General features: G+C 39.0%; 3 non-coding genes across 3 annotated transcripts; all 3 read left to right on the forward strand.

Moving 5' to 3' along the window:
* The first annotated feature begins 264 nt into the window (after positions 1 to 264).
* Positions 265 to 380, forward strand: LOC118357785 (U5 spliceosomal RNA). Its single transcript, XR_004820365.1, has one exon. It is a non-coding gene; the product is annotated as a U5 spliceosomal RNA (small nuclear RNA).
* A 2892-nt stretch (positions 381 to 3272) lies between these two features.
* Positions 3273 to 3388, forward strand: LOC127911509 (U5 spliceosomal RNA). Its single transcript, XR_008078772.1, has one exon. It is a non-coding gene; the product is annotated as a U5 spliceosomal RNA (small nuclear RNA).
* A 2888-nt stretch (positions 3389 to 6276) lies between these two features.
* LOC118357781 (U5 spliceosomal RNA) lies at positions 6277 to 6392 on the forward strand. Its single transcript, XR_004820361.1, has one exon. It is a non-coding gene; the product is annotated as a U5 spliceosomal RNA (small nuclear RNA).

A 6392-nucleotide genomic window follows, 5' to 3' on the forward strand; every position in this document is an offset into this window, starting at 1 on the left:
AGTGCCATTCGCTAGTCAACTGCGCATGCGTAGGTATTTACCCATCATGCATCTTGGTCTTACGTGAAATAATTTTCGATTTGAACTGTAATATTTTAAAACAGGAATATATTTATACTATCTTAATATTCTGCGATGCATTCTTATGACTGGACACATTGAACAGGGCACGAAATTTGGTTCTGGGTCCCGAGGTTAGTTTTCCCGCTATAGGTAATGTCATGTTCTTGAAAGCCTTCCCAATTTTACTTTTTTAAATGTAGTACACTCTGGTTTCTCTTCAGATCGCATAAATCTTTCGCCTTTTACTAAAGATTTCCGTGGAGAGGAACATTATGAGTATCAACTAATTTTTTGATGCCCTGCTTTACGGCGGGGCTTCCTTACATTGTGAAAGAAAACGGTGACGTTTTGTATTTATGAATTTCAGGTTGTTGTTTTCAAATGTCTGGATGATTGTCATCTATTTCAGTTGTTCAGTCTTACCTCTCGACTGAGACAACCTGGCCCGATTTAGGTTCCAAGACAAGACCAGTTGAGATTCAGGGCCGGCTCTTGCGTATTTGGTGGCCCTAAACTTTTTTTTTTTTAGTGTCCCCCCTCTTCATGGCAAGAAAATGTACGTTTTAAAGTTAATTTCCTGCAATTCTACACATTTTTTGCCATGGGGCATAGTAAACATGACGCCCCAAGAATGCATATGCCAGGTCAAAATGACACAATAATGTAATATCTGTGTTTTCTTTATATGGGTCTAAAATATTATCAATTTTGAGGAACATAAATATATTTAGTGATGATTTGGATCTTTCAGTAATAACTTTATTGTTTTAAATGTTTTTAGTAGCTCTTCAAAAGGTTGATACACATTTCAATGATGACATGAAAATTCATAAGGGCTTTTGAAAATATTTGCATATTTTTCTTACAGTCAAAGTTTCACATTCAACCTTTTTGTGTGAAAAACAAAATAAATCCACTCTAAACATGTTTTGTAATATTTCAAAACATTTATTTAAAAATACAAAGTTCATCAAAATAAATGACAACAATTGTGAACGCTTGGGAAGAACTGGCACCTCTTCTGGCTCTGGCTGCTCTGAATGGTGAGGGCATGGCTCTCTTTCATCACTCCACATGTTTCCATTGCCTCAGTGATGACCTTTGGTAGGTTGCAACAGGCTACCATGTGCCTCTGCATGTGTGGGATCACAAGCTCTTTGACCAGCTCCTTGATGAAAAGCCGTCGGATGTTGTTCACACCTCCCATGAAGTTGGGGTTGGCAACATCCACCAGCTTGTACCGCAGCACCATTGGCTACCTCCTTGTCTGGTGTTTGCATGTGTAATTACTCACCAACTGATCCATAATGTCCACTACTCCTTTTGTGCAGTAATAGTATTGGATCATCTCTGGCTTCATCTTCGCGCTGGCCTCATCAGCCACTTTGCCGTCATGCAGGGTGCTCAGGAGGACAACAGCCTTTCGCTGCTTCGGCACATAACTCACCATGGCCAAATTGGCATTAAAACCAAACTCAGAGCTATGCACCTTTCTGAACTTGGATGGCATCATAATTGGTGGTATGTCCAGCTTTTTTGGCGAAGAGCCCACAATTGTCAAGTTATTTTCAAAGAGACACTAGTAAACACTGTCAAAAAGACACTAGTAAAGAAGTTGTCCATTGTGATGTTGCAACCTGTGATTCAAAACAAACAATTGGTCAATTTACTTTAATTACTAAATTATAAATTTGGAATTTTTATTCTAGCATTTTTTGTAATAATACAATGTCTTACAATATTGATAAACAGGTGAAGTATGCTCTCTAAGTATTATTGCAATACCTCTCTGACTTAAAAAAAAAAGTTTTCTAGTGTGTATTTTAAAATTATATTTTCATCTTATTTCACTGCACAACTTTCAGACAACACTCTCTCCAGGGTTCTTCTGAACCTCCTCTCATGGCTGTCTGCCTGTGTAGACTATGTCATCAATGGCATAGGGGACTCTTGCATCACATAGCCAGAAGATCTTTATGTCATATTTGGCAGGCTTGCTGGGCATGTACTGTGTGAACCTGCTTCTGCCCCAGAACGGCACATCCTGCTCATTCACTGTGCCGCAGTCGCTAGGGATGAACCTTCCACTACAGTTTGCTAGGAAAAGTTCCCACACATACCTGAAGGCTGACTGGGGGTCCGTTGCCTTTCTGAACCCTCTGGTCCTTTTGTTATCAAGCCTCGGGTAGTGACAGATATCCTCATACAGTTGAATTCGGAAGTTTACATACACCTTAGCCAAATACATCTAAACTCAGTTTTTCACAATTCCTGACATTTAATCCTAATAGAAATTCCCTGTCTTAGGTCAGTTAGGATCACCACTTTATTTTAAGAATGTGAAATGTCAGAATAATAGTAGAGAGAATTATTTATTTCAGTTTTTATTTAATTCATCACATTCCCAGTGGGTCAGAAGTTTATATGCACTCAATTCGTATTTGGTAGCATTGCCTTTAAATTGTTTAACATGGGTCAAACGTTTGGTGTAGCCTTCCACAAGCTTCCCACAATAGGTTGGGTGAATTTTGGCCCGTTCCTCCTGACAGTGCTGGTGTAACTGAGTCAGCTTTGTAGACCTCCCTGTTCGCACACGCTTTTTCAGTTCTGCCCACACATTTTCTATAGGATTGAGGTCAGGGCTTTGTGATGGCCACTCCAATATGTTGACTTTCTTGTCCTTAAACCTGTATTTGAAGTTTTGTTATAGAATACTGTTGTACCCTTGCTCATTGTAGCATCTTGCATTTTTATTCTCATGGGAATAATTATTCTTTGTATGAGATGAGAAGAAACTGTTGTTTATTTCTGTAATTTTGTACATTGCCATTTTTTGTCTTTGGAACTGAAGCTGTCTTTTAATTATTATTCATGGTTGATTCCAGAACCTCTGACACGCTCTAATGTAATCCAAGACGAAATCAGCACAAGAGTGCCACCTACCGACAAGATTCGCTAGTGCAAATTATTCTGCGCGTGCGTATGAAGTTACCCATCATGCACCACACGTAAAATAATGTTATTTCTTTACTATCATATGTTAAAACAGGAATATATTTATACTATCCTAATACTCTGCAATGCATGGTTATGACTGGACACGTTGAACAGGGCACGAGATTTGGTTCGGGGTGCCGATATTAATATTATCGCTATGGGGAATGTCATGTCCGTGAATCCCTGTCCAGTTTGACTTTTTTCAAGGTAGTACACTCTGGTTTCTCTTCAGATCGCATAAATCTTTCGCCTTTTACTAAAGATTTCCGTGGAGAGGAACATTATGAGTATCAACTAATTTTTTGATGCCCTGCTTTACGGCGGGGCTTCCTTACATTGTGAAAGAAAACGGTGACGTTTTGTATTTATGAATTTCAGGTTGTTGTTTTCAAATGTCTGGATGATTGTCATCTATTTCAGTTGTTCAGTCTTACCTCTCGACTGAGACAACCTGGCCCGATTTAGGTTCCAAGACAAGACCAGTTGAGATTCAGGGCCGGCTCTTGCGGCTCTAAACTATTTTTTTTAGTGTCCCCCCCTCTTCATGGCAAGAAAAATGTACGTTTTAAAGTTAATTTCCTGCAATTCTACACATTTTTTGCCATGGGGCATAGTAAACATGACGCCCCAAGAATGCATATGCCAGGTCAAAATGACACGATAATGTAATATCTGTGTTTTCTTTATATGGGTCTAAAATATTATCAATTTTGAGGAACATAAATATATTTAGTGATGATTTGGATCTTTCAGTAATAACTTTATTGTTTTAAATGTTTTTAGTAGCTCTTCAAAAGGTTGATACACATTTCAATGATGACATGAAAATTCATAAGGGCTTTTGAAAATATTTGCATATTTTTCTTACAGTCAAAGTTTCACATTCAACCTTTTTGTGTGAAAAACTAAATAAATCCACTCTAAACATGTTTTGTAATATTTCAAAACATTTATTTAAAAATACAAAGTTCATCAAAATAAATGACAACAATTGTGAACGCTTGGGAAGAACTGGCACCTCTTCTGGCTCTGGCTGCTCTGAATGGTGAGGGCATGGCTCTCTTTCATCACTCCACATGTTTCCATTGCCTCAGTGATGACCTTTGGTAGGTTGCAACAGGCTACCATGTGCCTCTGCATGTGTGGGATCACAAGCTCTTTGACCAGCTCCTTGATGAAAAGCCGTCGGATGTTGTTCACACCTCCCATGAAGTTGGGGTTGGCAACATCCACCAGCTTGTACCGCAGCACCATTGGCTACCTCCTTGTCTGGTGTTTGCATGTGTAATTACGCACCAACTGATCCATAATGTCCACTACTCCTTTTGTGCAGTAATAGTATTGGATCATCTCTGGCTTCTTCTTCGCGCTGGCCTCATCAGCCACTTTGCCGTCATGCAGGGTGCTCAGGAGGACAACAGCCTTTCGCTGCTTCGGCACATAACTCACCATGGCCAAATTGGCATTAAAACCAAACTCAGAGCTATGCACCTTTCTGAACTTGGATGGCATCATAATTGGTGGTATGTCCAGCTTTTTTTGGCGAAGAGCCCACAATTGTCAAGTTATTTTCAAAGAGACACTAGTAAACACTGTCAAAAAGACACTAGTAAAGAAGTTGTCCATTGTGATGTTGCAACCTGTGATTCAAAACAAACAATTGGTCAATTTACTTTAATTACTAAATTATAAATTTGGAATTTTTATTCTAGCATTTTTTGTAATAATACAATGTCTTACAATATTGATAAACAGGTGAAGTATGCTCTCTAAGTATTATTGCAATACCTCTCTGACTTAAAAAAAAAAGTTTTCTAGTGTGTATTTTAAAATTATATTTTCATCTTATTTCACTGCACAACTTTCAGACAACACTCTCTCCAGGGTTCTTCTGAACCTCCTCTCATGGCTGTCTGCCTGTGTAGACTATGTCATCAATGGCATAGGGGACTCTTGCATCACATAGCCAGAAGATCTTTATGTCATATTTGGCAGGCTTGCTAGGCATGTACTGTGTGAACCTGCTTCTGCCCCAGAACGGCACATCCTGCTCATCCACTGTGCCGCAGTCGCTAGGGATGAACCTTCCACTACAGTTTGCTAGGAAAAGTTCCCACACATACCTGAAGGCTGACAGGGGGTCCGTTGCCTTTCTGAACCCTCTGGTCCTTTTGTTATCAAGCCTCGGGTAGTGACAGATATCCTCATACAGTTGAATTCGGAAGTTTACATACACCTTAGCCAAATACATCTAAACTCAGTTTTTCACAATTCCTGACATTTAATCCTAATAGAAATTCCCTGTCTTAGGTCAGTTAGGATCACCACTTTATTTTAAGAATGTGAAATGTCAGAATAGTAGTAGAGATAATTATTTATTTCAGTTTTTACTTAATTCATCACATTCCCAGTGGGTCAGAAGTTTATATGCACTCAATTCGTATTTGGTAGCATTGCCTTTAAATTGTTTAACATGGGTCAAACGTTTCAGGTAGCCTTCGACAAGCTTCCCACAATAGGTTGGGTGAATTTTGGCCCGTTCCTCCTGACAGTGCTGGTGTAACTGAGTCAGCTTTGTAGACCTCCCTGTTCGCACACGCTTTTTCAGTTCTGCCCACACATTTTCTATAGGATTGAGGTCAGGGCTTTGTGATGGCCACTCCCCTTTATGTTGACTTTCTTGTCCTTAAACCTGTATTTTAAGTTTTGTTATAGAATACTGTTGTACCCTTGCTCATTGTAGCATCTTGCATTTTTATTCTCATGGGAATAATTATTATTTGTATGAGATGAGAAGAAACTGTTGTTTATTTCTGTAATTTTGTACATTGCCATTTTTGTCTTTGGAACTGAAGCTGTCTTTTAATTATTATTCATGGTTGATTCCAGAACCTCTGACACGCTCTAATGTAATCCAAGACGAAATCAGCACAATAGTGCCATTTACCGACAAGATTCGCTAGTGCAAATTATTCTGCGCGTGCGTATGAAGTTACCCATCATGCACCACACGTAAAATAATGTTATTTCTTTACTATCATATGTTAAAACAGGAATATATTTATACTATCCTAATACTCTGCAAAGCATGGTTATGACTGGACACGTTGAACAGGGCACGAGATTTGGTTCGGGGTGCCGATATTAATATTATCGCTATGGGGAATGTCATGTCCGTGAATCCCTGTCCAGTTTGACTTTTTTTTAAAAGTTAGTACACTCTGGTTTCTCTTCAGATCGCATAAATCTTTCGCCTTTTACTAAAGATTTCCGTGGAGAGGAACATTATGAGTATAAACTAATTTTTTGATGCCCTGCTTTACTGCGGGGCT

The sequence above is a fragment of the Oncorhynchus keta genome, chromosome 24, assembly GCF_023373465.1.
Source record: "Oncorhynchus keta strain PuntledgeMale-10-30-2019 chromosome 24, Oket_V2, whole genome shotgun sequence".
Lineage (NCBI taxonomy): Eukaryota > Metazoa > Chordata > Actinopteri > Salmoniformes > Salmonidae > Oncorhynchus > Oncorhynchus keta.